Source organism: Equus asinus, chromosome 17 (genome assembly GCF_041296235.1).
Source record: "Equus asinus isolate D_3611 breed Donkey chromosome 17, EquAss-T2T_v2, whole genome shotgun sequence".
NCBI classification, from domain to species: domain Eukaryota; kingdom Metazoa; phylum Chordata; class Mammalia; order Perissodactyla; family Equidae; genus Equus; species Equus asinus.
In genome coordinates this window covers 13,194,094-13,211,742 of record NC_091806.1, presented here as the reverse complement: position 1 = coordinate 13,211,742, position 17,649 = coordinate 13,194,094, and the positions used below count along the sequence as shown (strand labels likewise).

The 17,649-nt window shown below is 35.0% G+C and overlaps 1 pseudogene; it reads left to right on the top strand.

The window, feature by feature from the left end:
- Nucleotides 1–16,231: 16,231 nt before the first annotated feature.
- On the top strand, nt 16,232–17,139 carry LOC106842369 (olfactory receptor 10AG1-like; annotated as a pseudogene).
- The last annotated feature ends 510 nt before the right edge of the window (nt 17,140–17,649 follow it).

Below are 17,649 nucleotides of genomic sequence, written 5' to 3'. Positions count from 1 at the left end.
CATTCCCAGAAGGAAAAAAACAATTTGACTTTCAGTTTTAATTTGGGGATGAAGGCATCATTCTCAGGTTTCAGCTATTTTTTTAGACTAAAATGGGCAGAGTGTATGTCTATGTGTAGACGAGGGAGGAATAAGGTAGTTTTGGAGGAAGTTAGTGTCTTCAGTTTGGAACCTGTCTCGAGAACAACTAGATAAGGTCATCCTGAACATTTTTTTTCATGTTTTGCCATGTATAATACACGCTTAATTCAGGAAACTGACACAATCTCTGACTGACACTGTTTTCTTCTGATAAAAAAGGTTGTATGTCCACATACATCAGTTGCCCTGCTTTTTCTTCTGACTTTTGATGTGATTGAAACTGACAGAGTAAAGAATATATCTTATGACCCCTATTAGCCACCTTCAGGCTTTGAAGCAGCCAATGGAGTGGTCTGGGGTAAACCTTGTTCAGAATTAGGGTGGCCCGGTGATCAACTGACCCTATCACATTCTCCTTTGGTCTTTTAACTATGAATTCAACAGAGAAAGGAGGTGGAAACATAAAGCAAGTGGCAAAGATCTAGAATCAGACTAAGTAGAGGAGTAAAGATCAAAGGTCAAGAGACAAAGGTGGAGCTGTAAGCTCCAGTCTCTTGGCTGTAAAAATGGAGAGAACCTAACCAACTCGAGAAGGGGTCAAGAATAAGGTGTACATTCAGATGGAGGAAAAAATGTTGGGTCTACTTCTACTAGCCTTTCTGATATCTCCCAAGGTCTTTGCATCCCTGTTACTTCCCTTCCAGGAAATATGTGACTTTACCTCTTTGTGGAAAAATTTTCCAGCTAGAGTGAAGTGGGGGGGAGTCTAAAATATTCTTGTTACTTTTGTAGTCCAAGAAAATACACTTATATGAGGCAGATGATAGCATGTTAACTATTTTTCTTTATTTTTCCTGCGATCTTGAGCATGAAATAATTTAGACATTCCAAAGTTTTACTTTATCACACACGTTTCATTAAACATTTCCTGTAGTATCTACTGGCTCTTGTGGTTATCCAGTGATGAATCTTATTGATTAATAAATGAGAAGATATTAGGTTTCTCAGCTCACCCCCATCTTCCCACTTCAGATCTACCTGCAGAGAGGATTTGTCCGGGTTGTTCTCTGTTGTGTTAAGAAACCTGCCTCTATGAACAAAGCTTATGATTGTCCAGAATTTCCAGTAACTGGATGGATAAGTCTGCCTTGTTAAATGATGAAAGGCTTCAAACACACTCTGCTACACAATGAAAGTCCTGTTCTCAAATTTTTTTATTTTGAGTAATAATAGGTTGACTTCAGTGAATCTATTTCCTGTCTCACTTTTCAACATGTTCTGAAATCTGGTGAGCAAAGAGAAATGATGAAGATATCTTAAAACCTTAGCATTAGAGAGATTCCAGAGTAACTAAAGAATATGAGAGAACTGGCAAAAATCAAGAGATGTTTTAAATTTGGTTTGTGAATGACTCCGCTTTGATTTTGTCTTCAGGAATTCAAATATACTTTCTCAGCTTCTTCTTTTTTTTAATATTTCAGCTATTGAACATGACAATGCATGGAGTTTTGACTGAATTTCTGTATTTATAATAGCATTATCTTTAGTGAAGTTTAAAATATGAGTGGATAGCGTTTATTGAGTGCTTCACTAAATGTCAGGCATTATGCTACAAACTTTATAAAATTTAATTTTCACAGCTTTAAAAGAAACAATGAAGCTAAAATAATTAAAGTAATTTACCAGTCACACATAAGAATTTCTCCAGCTCTAAAGCATACCCATATATACTCCATTATGCTACATATATACTATATTTACTACCATGTGTCCAATGAAAACTCATAAGCTTTAGTATCTGATGACTATTGTAAGTCTAGAGCCTATCATATATTATCTGATCATGCATTGAATAAGGGTAGAAGAGAGCTGCCTCACCAACATTTATCTGTTTACTATGGTGCAAATGTTAATATTAAAGCTAAAAATTATGGAGAGGCATGTAAACAAGAAAGACTTAAGATCATATTTATGTGTGAGGGGGAAGAATTAAGTGTTGATACGTCAGAAATGGAAAAATGAAGACCAGGGGTGTTCTTATTCTTGTCCCCTCAGTCTCGTGTTTGTGATTTGGTTGATGAGTCCCTAATACTACTTATAATGTGATCTTATGTAGTACCACAGTAATATAAATCCTCATCAATTTATGGGAAGACAGTATCAATGATCCCCATTTTGCTAATGAGCAAAATGACTCATTAAAAAGTGACCCACCTAAAAGTGGCGGAAACAAGCTTAGAACTTGTGCCATCACACTCTGAACTACTATGTTGCCTTTGGACATAGTATTTGGGCCAGAACAGATAGTATACTTAGATTGATTCATCTAGTCTCATTGTTTAAGTCCTGTGTTAGCTACTACCACATATGGAAAATGTGTAACTTAGATCTGACAACTCATGCATAGCATCACCTTTTGTCCAATACTAGCTAAGCAATTCTTTTGCATTAGTATGCAAAGTAGATTTTATTGATAATTTTGCTGGGAATAAGAGAATATGTTTAACACAGTTCCCCTCTTGAAAACTAATTTTTAAATCCTCAACTGATTTATCTGTTTGCTCAACTTCCTTTTTCCTAGATGTTCTTAAGACCTGTTCTCTGATCCTCTGCAAGAAAGTGCTCAAATTGCATTATTGTTTTTCCCCTGAAATACACCAAGCACTGTAATTGTTCCCTCTTCTATTACTCAAATCAATTTAATGTAGTCTGAGTATTTAACTTCAGAGCTTGTATTTCCAGCCCCTTACAAGCCTAAGAAAATAAGTACTTATCAAGGTAATAGAAAGGACCCATCTTATAAGGTAGTAAAAGATGTAAATAAAAAAGCACTTTTCAGTTACAAAATCTCATGGTGCTTTGCAGGGAGTAAGAAAGTTAATCTCTGAAAAATTTGAAAACTTAGAAGTGACAGATGGATATGAGAATATGACAATGTTGTATTCCTGGAGTAGTCACTTTGTACCAGTGAAGAAACAGACTTTTCCCTTGCTGAGATATTAATGCAAGTTTCCATTTAATAAGGATTACTATGCCAGGCTCTTTGCTTAGTACGTGACATACATTATTTCATTTAAACTTTACAACATATCGGAAGTTTGATGTAATCAATCTAATTTTATTCGTGAGGAAAATGAAATGCAGGAAGTCAAGTCACAGCCTAATTTCAGTTTAAAAGCCCGAGTCTTAGAGAGTAGAGCAATTTCTAATAATGACACAGAAGATAATTATGACAAAAGAAAACTCAAACTCTCTTCTCAGACTCTAGAGCCAACACTTTTATCCACTATACTGGAAGCCTCTGTTCCCATGTTAAGGGGCTTACTTAGAATTTAAATGTGAAAATATGCACATTATCAGGGAGATAACAAGGTTAGAATTTCCAGGGTCACAGATATAACTCTCAGGCTATGTATTTGTTTGAGGAAAGTCCTCTCTGGTGAGCTCTTGGGGAAGGCACAGAGTTGGCCTGAAGCATGAAAAGAGGGTGAAATTATCATAGGCAGTAGAAAACAGAGAAGCATTTTAGGCCAGAGAAAACAGGAAAATGCGTGCATGTTTGCATGCCCATAGTATAAGCAGGAAACTGTTTTGAACAGAACACCGTTTTCACTTGCAGAAAAGTTGAGGAAACAATCACTACTGCTATCACTGGTGATGCAGGGTCAGTGAGCCAAGGAGTTGAAAGAAAGATTTCTTGGACTCTCAAGCTCTGGCAGTGGTGCTCTTTTACTTAGAGAATAGTGTGGAATAGCACGGGGACAGGACCCATGGGCAGTAAAGAGCTGCTGCTGCATGGGGACAGGACCCAATGGCAAGAGGAGCTGCTTCTGCTGCAAACATGGGTTGAGAGTAAGGCTAAGTTTAAGGCCTAGGTATGTGAGTTATCTCTTTACAAGACAAGGGAAAGAATATGTAAAAAAAAAAAAAGTTGTTAAAATGGTATCAGTGCAGGTGGGGTCTGGTTATTGGGTGGGTCTTGTAACTCTAGATAAGAATCAGACCAGATTAAGTCATAATGTCCTATGCTTCCCAGAGGATGCTGGTCGGGGGGAGTCAGCTACATGAGGTTACCAGACAAGCACAATAAACAAGACTTAAGTCCTTGCCATCACCATTAAGAGTTTCTAGAGATAAGGTCATCCCCCCTTCCTCCTGGTACAGAGAGGGAGACACCACCACAGATGGAAACTTCCTTCACAAATGAAAATGTCTCTCATCAAAGGGCAAGCAAATTCCACTCCTCAGAGCCTCCTTCTCATCTTTAACAGTTTTTATAAGTAACCTGCCTAAAATAATCCTCATCACTAGAAACAAGAATTTGAGGCACATTTGAAGTGACAAAGAAGCCATGAATAAAAAATTTTGAAATTTAATTTGTGTAAAATAGTTTTTATTTTATTTTAATATATATTTCATATATAGATTCATATATATTATATTTACATATATGTATTGTCATTTATGGAAAACTTGAGAAATTCAGACTGGTAAGAGATTTTGAAGGTGTATATCCTAAAATTTGTGTGCTACAAAGAATTATTATACAGTGAAAAAAGAAAGATTTGGGGACAACATGAAAGTGATAATGCCTACTGGATAGAAACAAATGTTACAATTTTTGAAGTGTTTTAAGTGTTTTGAAAAATAAAATATTAGGAAATAGAAATCATGGTGAAACATAAAAAATCTCAGTTTTATTACTTTAGCATTTAAATTTCTTTTATCTCTTCCAGCCATGCTGGCCTCCTGTTGCTGCTTGAACTTATTGAGCTCCCATGAGCTTCTCCCTCTATCTGTATTGCTATATTGTTCTAACCACAAATATTCACATCTCTTTTACCCACTCACTTCTTTCCATTGTTTATTTAAATGTCATTTCTCAGTGAGACATTTACCCAAAATTTCAATTCTCCTTCACATGTTTCTTAAATATTTGTCTACTTCATTTTTTTCTCTTAAGCTATTATCACTCTAGATAATATGTTACATGTTTCTTATTTTGTTTAATATCAATCTTCTTCACTAGTGTCTAAATACCAGGAGGAAAGTGACTTTTTGCTGATATTTTCAATGTTTCACCTCAGTGCTTAAAAAGCATCTGCTATACAGTAAGGGCTAAAAATAAATATTGAATAAATGAATGCATGAATAAAAATGTATCTATATCTAGAGAAATAAAAATATTTATTTCAGGCTAAATGTAGCAATTTAAACTATAGTTTTCTGCTTATTTATTTTTGGGTGATTTTGTGTGCTAGACAGGCTTTAACAAATTAAGCAAATATGCATAAAAATCATAAAAGCTATGTCTCGTTATTGAAAACACACCTTTATTGTAGACATATATATGTCTAATACATATATATATTATATCAAGTTGTACATAGCACAAGGCCATTATCATTACCATTAATGATATTATGATAACAGTTCATTTTTAATAAACTCTGTCTAAAGAAATAAAGAAGGAAAAAGAATGCAGTAGACCAGAATTTTGAAAATATAACTATACAAATGAAGCAGAAGAAAAATAGTTGAGACTTTTTTTAAGGAAACCTAATCTGTTAATAATGAACCTGGAATATTAAAGGGAAATCAAGTAATATGTTCTTCAAGTAATAACTCTCAATTCAGGACATGAAGTACAACATTCTTCTTCAAAATTAATTAATGAATAAGTGTTGAATGCACACATATATAATCAATACTTACGATTTAGATGAAGAGAATGTTGACATCATTCTCTGAATACATTTTCTATGAAAAAATTCGTTTATAGGGGGTAAAATTTTCATCTGGTCCAAATTAATTGCCCAACAGTATTAGGGATCCAATTCCATCTCATGTAAAATGCCTAAAAATTGATCTAAGAAAGAAGTATAAGTGAATTAGAATGGCCTTTTCATTTTTATTTCAAATAGACTTTCATTTCAAAGAAGATAATGGCCTTATCTGCTTTGCTACTATCTGTAAATCAATAAGGAAGATCATTAACAATTGTACTATTTCTCCAAAATATCAACGCTACTGAAAAAATTGCAATTCAAGTATCCAGCTGTCTCTTATATATCAATGACAGTATTTTCTAGTTATCCAATGGTGGATTCATTATTTGATGTTTTTTCAAGATAATGGCTATGAAGCAATAACAGAAGAAATATGTTGTAATTTCCTTAAATTGTAGCTTAAATTTCTATACATTTTTATGAAAATATGAAGTGATTGAACTTATCTTCTGATGTAAATAAGTTGAATTAGTATGAATTCAATCCTATAAAGGTATGTACTTATATGCTGAGGGCTATGGTGGACCACAAGAATGAAATATCAAAAATCCAAAACTCTATCAGACTTTCAGTGGATTTCTCAAGAGAAACTTTACAGGATAGGAGAAAATGGAATGATATATTCAAAATACTGAAAGACAAAACTTTCAGCTGAGAATACTCTATCCAATGACACTATCCTTCAGAAACAATGGAGAAATAAAAACTTTCCAAGACAAACAAATGCTGAGGAAGTTCATCGCCACAACATCCCACCTACAAGAAATGACAAAGAATGCCTTCATAACTGAAACAAAAAGGATGAAGGTCTACAAAGCCTTGAGCAAAGAGATAGACAGAAAAATCAGAGAATTTCAGCTCTCTATCAGAGCAAGTTAGCAAATATTTAATTATAGCATTAAAGATATAGGGTAGGGAAGCATCAAAAATACCTATAAACACTTCATTTTAATCACAAACTCCCAACACAAAATGGAATAATTTGTGACAACAATAAATTAGACAAGGAAGAGGAAAGAGATGGAACCTCCTTAGGCTAATGGAAATAAGAGGTTATCAGAAAATGGACTATCTCATCTATGAGATCTTTCATATAAACTTCATGGTAATGACTAAACAAAAAATCAGAACAGAGATGCACATGATAAATATTGAGGAAATTATCATAGAAAATCAACAAACTGAAATGGCAGTCAGAAATACACAGAAAGAGAAACAAGGAAAATATAGAACAACTGGAAAACAGGAGATAAAATGACAGTATAAAGCCCTCATATATCATTAATCACTCTAAATGTAAATCAATTGAATTCTCCAATCAAAACACACATAGTGACAGGATGAATTAAAAAACAAGTCCCAGAAATACACTGCCTCCAGGAAAGACATCTCAGCTCTAAAGACAAACAGGCTCAGAGTGAAGGGGTGGAAGACAATACTCCAACCTAATGGCAAACAAAAGAAAGCAGGTGTTAATCTTACTTATAGCATACAAAGCAGAATTCAAGATAAATAAGGCAAAGAGAAACAAAAGGGGCAATGTATAATAATAAAAGGGACATTCCACCAAGAGGACATAACACGTATGAATATATATGCATTTAACACAGGAGCACTAAAGTACTGAAAAAGAATATTAACAGACCTGAAGGGAGAAGTTAACAGCAAAATAATAATAATAGTGGACCCAAACACCCAACTTACATCAATAGATAGATCATCCAGACAGACTGTCAACAAGGAAATAGTGGAATTAAATGGAAAACTAGACCAGATGAGCCTAATAAATATATAGAGAACATTCCATTGAAATATAGCACAATACACATTCTTCTCAAGTGCACATGGAACATTCTCAAAGATAGACCACATGTTGGGAAGCAAGGCAAGCATCAAAAAATTTAAGAAAATTGAAATCCTCTCAAGCACCTTTTTCAACCACAATATTATGAAACTAGAAATCTACTACAAAAAAAAATCTGAGAAGTGACAAATATGTGGAGACTAAGCAACATGCTTCTGAGTAACTACTGCATCAATGAAAAAATCAAAGGAGAAATCTAAAAATATCTGGAAAGAAACGAAAATTCAAATACATCATACCAACACTTATGGGATGCCTCAAAAAGATATCTAAGAGGGAAATTCATACCAATACAGGCCCAAGTCAAAAAACAAAAGAAATCTCAAATAATATTAAACTAAACCTGACAGAACTAGAAAAATAACAAATAAAGCTCAAAGTCAGCAAAAGGGAGATAATAAACATTAGAGCAGAAATAAATGAAATAGAAACCAAGAAAATAGTAGAAAGGATCAATTAAACTGAGAGCTGGTTCTTTGAGAATATAAACAGAAGTGACAAACAGCCAGATTCACTAAGAAAAAAATAGAGGGCTCAAATAAATAAAATTAGAAATGAAAGAGGAGAAATTACAACAGATACCTCAGAAGTGCAAAGGATTATAAGAGAATACTATGAAAAACTATTGGATAACCTAGAAGAAAGAGATAAATTCTTAGACTCATACAATCTCCCAAATCTGAATCAAGAAGAAATAGTGAATCTGAATAAACCAATCACAAATAAAAAGATTGAAAGAGTAATCAAAAATCTCCTCAAAAATAAAAGTCTAGGACCAGATGGCTTCACTGCAGAATTTTACCAAATATTTAAAGAAGATATAATACCTGTCTTTCTGAAATTCTTCTTTCCAAAAAATTGAAGATGGAACACTTTCCAACACATTCTATGAGGCCGACATCACTCTTATTCCTAAACCAGACAAGGGCAACAAACAGAAGTAAAATTATAGCCCAAGATCACTGATGAAAATAGATGCAGAAATTCTCAACAAAATATTCATAAGCCAAATACAGCAATAAATTAAAAGGGTTATACACCATGATCAAGTGGGCTGCAGAGATGTTTCAACATTTTGAAATCAATCAATGTAATAAAGAACATTAACATAATGAAGAATAAAATCCCACTGGTCATCTCAATAGGTGCAGAGAAAGCATTTGGCAAGAACCAACATGCATATATGATATAAATTCTCATTAAAATGTGAATAAAAGGAAAGCAGCTCAATATAATAGAGCCCACACATGACAAAACCAAAACCAACATCATACTTGTAGAAAAACTAAATGCCCTCCCTCTGAGAACAGGAACCAGACAAACGTGCCCACTCTCATCACTCATATTCAACATAGTACTGGAGCTTTTGGCTAGAGCAATTAGGCCAGAAAAAGAAATTAAACCTATCCAAATTGGAAACTGTAGGGGAGGAAGACATTTCCTCTACTCATTCTGCATCCTTCTGGCCAGACAATGAACTAATTTCACATGAGACAGAATAACAGGTGAAAAATAAACAAAGCCTTATAACATGTAAACATGGGAGACACTGAGGCAAAACTGAGAAACTTGCAAAAATGGTAGAAGTTCTCAACTAAAATACCACCCTCAGGTAAAGACAAAGGAGGATGTTGGGGATGGGGGGAGTTGATCATGGGAGGTTATCAAAAAAGCACAGTAAACAAGAAGAAGGTTATTAGGCAGATTTAAGTCCTCGCATTCAGCTTTGGTAAGAGTTTCTAGAGATAAGGTCATCCCTCCTTCTTCTTGTTACAGAAAGGGAGACTCCTTTACAGATGGAGATCTCCTTTACAAATGTAAATATCTCTTAGCAAAGGGTAAGTAGATTCTACTTTTCAGAGTTTCTTTCCCATCTGCAGTTTTTAAGAGTAACCAGCCCACAATAATCTTCATGCCAAAGAGACATATCTTGGGGTGGCCAATTCCAGTCCCCCACAAAAGGAAGAAGTGAAACTCTTGTGGTTTGCAGATGACATGATTCTATGTATAAAAAAACCCTACAGAATCCATCAGAAAACTAATAGAAACAATCAAAAACTATACGAAATTTGAAGTACACAAAAGAAATGTACAAAAATCAGTTGCATTTCTATACTCTAATATTGAACTAGCAGAAAGAGAACTCATGAATACAACCCCACTTACAATCACAACAAAAAAATAAAATATCTAGGAATAAATTTAATGAAAGAGGTGAAAGACCTATGCACTGAAAATCATAAGACATTATTGAAAGAAATCGAAGATGACATTAATAAATGGAGAGATATTCCATGCACGTGGATTGGAAGAATAAACATTGTTAAAATATCCATATTACCTGAAGCAATCTACAAACTCAATGCAATGCCAGTCACAATCTCAATGACATTCTTCACAGAAATAGAACAAAGTATCTTAACATTTATATTGAACAACCAAAGGCTCTGAATAGCGAGAGTAATCCTGAGAAAAAAGAACAAAGCTGGAGGCATCACAATCCCTGTCTTCAAAATATAGAACAAAGTTATTGTAATCAAAACAGCATGGTACTTGTACCAAAACAGATACTCAAATCAATGGAACAGAATCGAAAGTTCAGAAATAAAACCACACATCTATGGACAGCTAATCTTCAACAAAGTAGCCGAGGACATACAATGGAGAAAGGAAAATCTCTCCAATAAAAGGTGCTGGGAAAACTCGACAGCCACAGGCAAAAGAATGAAAGTAGACCACCATCTTACACCATATACAATAATTAACTCAAAATGGATTAAGACTTGAAGGTAAAACCTGAAGCCATAAACCTCTTAGAAGAAAATATAGGGAGTCTACTCTTTGACATCAATTTTAGTACCTTTTCTAATATCATGTCTACTTAATCATGGGGAACATAAGAAAAAATAAACAAATGGGACTACATCAGACTAAAGAGCTTCTGCAAGGCAAAGGAAACTATGAATAAAATGAAAAGATAACCCACCAACAGGGAGAAAATATTTGCAAATCATACATCTGACAAGGGGTTAATCTCCACAGTTTATAAAGAACTCATAAAACTCAACAACAAAAAACAAACAACCCAAGCAAGAAATGGGCAAGGAATTTGAACACACACTTTTCCAAAGAAGATATACAGATGGTCAACAGGCACATGAAAAGATGTTCAAGGTCACTAATCATTGAGGAAATGCAGATCAAAACCACAATGAGATATCACCATTGACCTGTCCAAATGGATGTAATTACCAAGACAAAAATAGCAAATGTTGGAGAGGGTGTGGAGAAAAGGGAACACTCATACACTGTTGGTGGGAATGCAAACTTGGTGCAGTTAATATGGAAAACAATTTGGAGATTTCTCAAAAGATTACAAATAGATATATCCTATGATCAAGCTACCCAACTACTGGGTATTTATCCAAAGCACTTGAAATCAACAATTCGAAGAGATTTATACACCCCTATATTCATTGCAGCATTATTCACAATAGCCAGGGTGTGGAAGCACCTGAAGTGCTCATCAACAGATGAATGGATAAAAATGTGGCATATATATACAATGGAATACTACTCAGCCATAAAAAAGACAATATTATCCCATTTACAATCACATGGATGGATCCTGAGGGTGTTTTGTTAAACAAAATAAGTCAGACAGAGAAAGACAAACAGCTCATGATTTCACTCACATTTGGAACATAAACAAACACACAGACAAAGAGAACACATTAGTGATTACCACAAGGGGAAGGGGTGTCAGAGAAAGAGGTAAAGGAGCACAGATTTATGATGATACCTCCAGCTGGTTATGAGAATATTTTGTAGTTCCAGCAAGGAGTCCTTTCTCATAATTTCTCCCAGTGATGGACTGTTATGTATGGGGAAAAAATGAATCTTCTCTTTTCTGGCCATAGTGGGCTTGTGTGAAGCCTATTCATAGTCCTCTAATTCTCACTATGTATAAATTGTACATTTAGATATTCTTTTAGTATGAAGAACATGTGATTGAATCAGATGGCCAAAATTTGCTATATTACACAATCAGTTATAAGTTTCCCTTTGGCACCTCCTAGCTGATAAACACTATCCCTGAAACCAGTGGGGACAGCAGGAGCACATTATTTGGAGTCAGAAAATATGAAGACCTAGCTCTGCCCATTAGTGTCTAATTCTCCCTCTTTGGCAGTGGAGTTGGGGGGGTGCTTTGTCCAGCCAGTGGAGGTTAGAGGTCTGAAGCAACTCCCATTTCCAAATACAAGCGCAGTGAAGGAATTGAAAGGAACTCTAACCTCCTGACTAAGAAAAAAATGCTATGGACCAAAGTTGGAAGAAATATTCTTCTGATAGAGTGAAGATGAGGAGAGTCTCCCACACAAAAATGACTGTTACAGAAGCAATAGCAAACTGAAATGGAAACAAAATTTAATTAACAGTAAAGCAATAATTTGGGGTAGGAAATATTAGGTTTATGATTGAAGTAGTTCTCCCCATAAAGTGCATGGTGGAGGGTTAAAATTGAAAAATGTTAAATTATTAAAAGTTGTAATAAGAAAGAGGGAAAGTTTTTAAAACAAATTATAGATAAGACGTTCTTTTTTTATGTGTGTGTGAGGAAGATTGGCCCTGAGATAACATCTGTTGCCAATCTCCTTTCTGCTTGTGCAAGATTGTCACTGAGCTAACATCTTTGCCAATATTCCTCTATTTTATGTGAGATGCCACCACAGCATGGCTTGACAAGTGGTGCTAGTTCCACATCCGGGATCCAGACCTGTGAACCCTAGGCCACAGAAGCAGAGTGCATGAAGTTAATCACTATGCTTCTGGGCCGGCCCCAATACTACTTGTTCTTAATCCTTGTTTATAGGGTCCATTAATGAGCTAGGTTTATCTAGGCCAGGGCTCCCATAGTGTCTTAGAGAAAATGATAATTTGAATAAAGTAATCTTACTTTCTACAATACAGAATTGCTTTTGCCTTCAAAATTTACCCCACACCCACAAACGTCTACTTCAACAAAGCAAACTAGTATCCCTTAAAGATGACAAAATAAGAGAATATGTTCATGTGATGTTAAAAATGCATGATTTGCTGAAAAGGTCGATTCATAGGAATTAAAGAAAATTAATTAAGACACATAAGAAACCAATAAATAAGGAGTTAGAACACTTTCCTGCAGGTGATATCAGACCATTAAGAATGTTTCTTCCTGGTGGCACAGTGGTTAAGTGTGCACCTTCTGCTTCTTGGCAGCCCGGGGTCCTCCGGTTTGGATCCTGGGTGCAGACATGGCACCGCTTGGCAAAAAGCCATGGTGTGGTAGACATCCCACATATACAGTAGAGGAAGATGGGCATGAATGTTAGCTCAGGGCCAGTCTTCCTCAGCAAAAAAAAGAGGAGGATTGGCAGTAGTTAGCTCAGGGCTAAACTTCTTCAAAAAAAAAGAAACATGTTTCTTCTAGGACATCCACGCACAATGGCTATGTTAGTTCATGAAATTATATTCCATAGAGAGACTCAAGGAAACTTTGGTCTACTATAGAAGAATTTTTTTGAAAAATAAAACAAATTAATTGCAAACAGGAGTATTTAACTAGCAATTTAGATGTAAAGAGGGAAAAGAAATATTCCCACCGGCAAGCAGTGACTATTTCCTCTGTAAAGAACAGCTGCTCTTTAAAAAGCAATTTAATTTCATATTTAAAAATGGTATAGATCCTGAACAATTTAATATTTAAAAATATGAAAAGTCATGAATGAGAAAGAAGGAAATTCAGCAAAATTGAAAAAAGTAAATAAGAACCATTGATGTGTTGATATTCTGTTTCAATTCAATGTGAAATTTTAACTTTAGGATGAAGATTCAATAAATAATATCAAACAACTAAAGTCGTGAGTATATGTTGGTTGAAAATGCATTCATTATTTAAGACAGCATCTGTAGACTTCTGATGTTCTGAATCAAAAAGGTAAATTAAATAATATGTTTGAAGCATTTGAAATATGTAAATTCCTAACTTGTTTATTGTTAACAATTACAATAATGTTAAAATTATTCATTTTAAGAACTGACATATTATGAAAATATAATCAAAGAATGACATTGCATTCAAATTAAACATATTTTGCTACACTGATAATAAAGTAAATGTTGTCTTTATAAATAAAAGAATTTCTATAAGGACTCTCCTTTTATTAGGGAATTGCCTTTTATTGCAGAAAATATGAAACATTAATTTAATCCACTCTATAATTTCCTTGCAAAACTGTGTGCACAATATTTCTGGCACATAGCCCATTGTTGTTTATGTTACCCAATCAAATCAGATAATAAACCTGGCAGGATTTGGACTCACTATCTGACTATATTTCCTAAACTTTTCATATACTGATTTTACTTTTCCCTATAAATATTTAATTTTGGCTCAAAATAAAGCAATGTACTTGTATGGGAGCAGATTTTGCCATATTAAGACATGTCTCTTTGGCATGAGGATTATTTTGGGCTCTTTTTTGTTGTGTGAGGAAGATTGGCCCTGAGCTGACATCTGTGCCAATCTTCATCTATTTTACATGGGATGCTGCCACAGCATGACAAGCAGTACTAGGTCTTGCATCCGGGATCCAAATCTGCCAACCATGGGCCACTGAAGCAGAGCAGGTGAACTTAACCACTACAACCACTACATCACCAGGCCAGCCCCTTGGGTAGTTTTTGTTTTTAACTGTAGAAGGGGAGAAAATTTGAAAACCAGGTAGAAGTTACCCTTTGTAAGAGATATTTACATTTGTAAGGGAAATCTCCATTTGTAAAGGTGTCTCCTTCTCTGTACCAGGAAGAGGGGTTGACCTTATCTGTAGAAATTCTTATCAATGTGGAAGGCAAGGTCTTAAATCTGCATAATAATCTTATTCTTGTTTACTGTGCTGTTTCTGTTAATCTCCCATAACTGACTCCTCTGATCCCCAACGTCTCCTGCTTTGTCTTTAGCTGAAGAATTTTTTTCTTTTTTGGCACCTGAGCTAACAACTGTTGCCAATTTTTTTCTTTTCTTCTTCTTCTTCTCCCCAGAGCCCCCAGTACATTGTTGTATATCCTAGTTGTGAGTGCCTCTGGTTGTGCTATGTGGGATGCTGCCTTAGCATGTCTTGATGAGTGGTGCCATGTCTGTGCCCAGGATCCGAACTGGTGAAACTCTTGGCTGCCTAAGCGGAGCATGTGAATTTAACCACTGGGCCATGGGGCCAGCCCCTGAAGATGGTTTTTAAGGTAGCAATCTTCATCATTCTGGCAAGTTACTGAGTTTTTCCAGGTTTCTCCCATATATATATGTTATAAAGCTTTGATTTTCTCCTGATATTCTGTCTCATGTGAGTTTAATTCTTAGACCAGCCAGAAGGACCTAGAGGGTAGAGGAATTGTTTTCCTCCCCTACAATGTCTAAATATTATTAGGATTAAAAATGATTAAATGCCAAAATTGTGTTTTTAAGCAGCAAAATCCATTTTATTTCAACAATTAGAATGAGAATTACTTGAACTTCATGACATTGAAAATTAAAGATTTGTCATTTATATTTTCATTGTATTTTTAATTACTCTCTCTCACTTCATAGAAAACCAATTCTAATAATAATTTCTACTTTTAATTTAATTCAGATTCATATATGGAGTAACATATTACGGGGAGAGCCTTGTGCTATATTCTTTATAGAACGAATTATGGGATGTAATGTCAAGGGTAGAAAAGATATGCATGCAAACAGTCAGTCGAATATTGTGCTAGATCTCATTTGCCAGGTGTTATATTATGGACTAGATTAATTGGGAAGAAGTTCATGAAAGCTGGTCAATTGATAATTGAGTTGGGGTTTTGATTGGAAGAAATAGCTCATCTGCATTCTCCCTTCTCACACTGTGAAATTAAATAAAAATGTCTACTGGCTGCCCCAGTGGCATAGTGGTCAAGTTCACATGCTCCACTTTTGTGTCCTGGGGTTCACAGATTCAGATCCTGGGTGCAGACCTACCCACCATTCATCAAGCCATGCTGTAGCAGCATCCCACATATAATGTAGTGGAGGATTGGTACAGATGTTAGCTCAGAAACAATCTTCTTCCGGCAAAAAGAGGAAGATTGGCAACAGACATTAGCTCAGGGCCAAACTTCCTCACCAAAAATAAATAAATAAATGAAAGTGTAGCTACATGGATCTTATTGATCTAATTACAATGCAAATCTAACATTATAAATCAGTTAAGCATTTTATTTATTAAATTAATTCTTTTTTTAGCAGATGACTTTATAGCTCCTGGTTTCACATCAAATCTCCCAGAATTACAGAATACAAGTGTCAGAAAGGAGTTGAGAAATTATAAAGACCAAAACAAATGTCCCAATCCAATTGTAAAAGAGGAAAATGCAGCCAAAAAATGTAAGACCACAGAGAGAAAATAATTTGAAAATTATAGAAACCAACTTCAGTATAATGATTGAATTTGTTCTCTTAGGCTTTTCTGATATTCCCCAATTCCACTGGTTTCTTTTTGGGGTATTCTTAGTCATCTATATCATTATCCTGTTGGGAAATGGCATCATAATTCTAATAACAGGAGTAGATTCCACTCTTCAAACCTCCATGTATTTTTTCCTCAGCAATTTTTCCTTCCTAGAAATCTGTTATGTATCTGTCACACTTCCCAGAATGCTCATGGACCTTTGGACCCAGAAAGGAACTATTTCTTTTTTTGCCTGTGCTACACAAATGTACTTCTTCCTTATGCTGGGAGCCACTGAGTGTTTCCTTCTGGCTCTGATGGCCTATGACCGCTATGTGGCCATTTGTAATCCTCTGCACTATCCTCGAGTCATGAACCACAAGGTTTGTGTCCAGCTGGTGGTTGCCTCCTGGATCGGTTGCCTTCCACAAAAGGGCAAACATGCCAGATTTTCTCTCTGCCCTTTTGTGGTTCCAATAAAATAAACCACTTCTTCGTGACATTCCCCCATTACTGAAACTGGCTTGTGGAGACATCTTTGTGAATGAGATGGTGGTCTACGTACTTGCTGTATTGTTTGTCACTCTTCCTTTTATGTTGATACTTGGATCCTATAGTAGAATTATCTCTACTATCCTGAAATTGCCATCAAACACGGGACAGACCAAAGCATTTTCAACTTGCTCTTCCCACCTCATAGTTGTAGTTTTGTTCTATGGATCAGCCACTGTCAACTATTTAAAACCTAAATCCAATCAGTATGGAAGAACTGACAAACTACTGTCTCTTTTTCTATGCCATTTTGACCCCAAGGTTCAATCCTATGATATACAGCCTGCGGAACAAAGATGTCAGAGAGGCACTGAGAAAAGTACTTCACAAATTTTCAGCATTGTGAAACATTTGACCCAATAAATTATCGTTTTATATAATTAATTTGCATGCAGATTTAATTGCAATCTACTGTTCACTATTTTCCTAAATTTTTAAATAAGCTAGTGGTGTAATTCCCTTGAGTAGATTCTTATTTTCCTAGAGTTATGACAATTGAGTTCATTTATTTAACAGTTTTACTTAAGATCAGTTTCCTCTTCACTGTAAACTAATAAATGAAGATGTGTAACTAAACAAGGTGATGTGATATATAGCATATTCTGTAATTGAAACCATACCTTTTTTATTCTTTTGCTGATGCCTTTCTAGACATTATCTTAACATTCTCTATTAAAGAAATAAAGATCCTTGGATGCTACAGAGTCCATACTAAACAATTCTTTTATAGAAATAAAAGCTTAAATGCAAAGGATATATGTAGAGGAAGGACTAATAAAAATAGTGAATGGCTAATATAATGTTTATTGCAGCACTATTTTTCCAAGCAAAAAAACTAGAAAAACGAACATTTCTG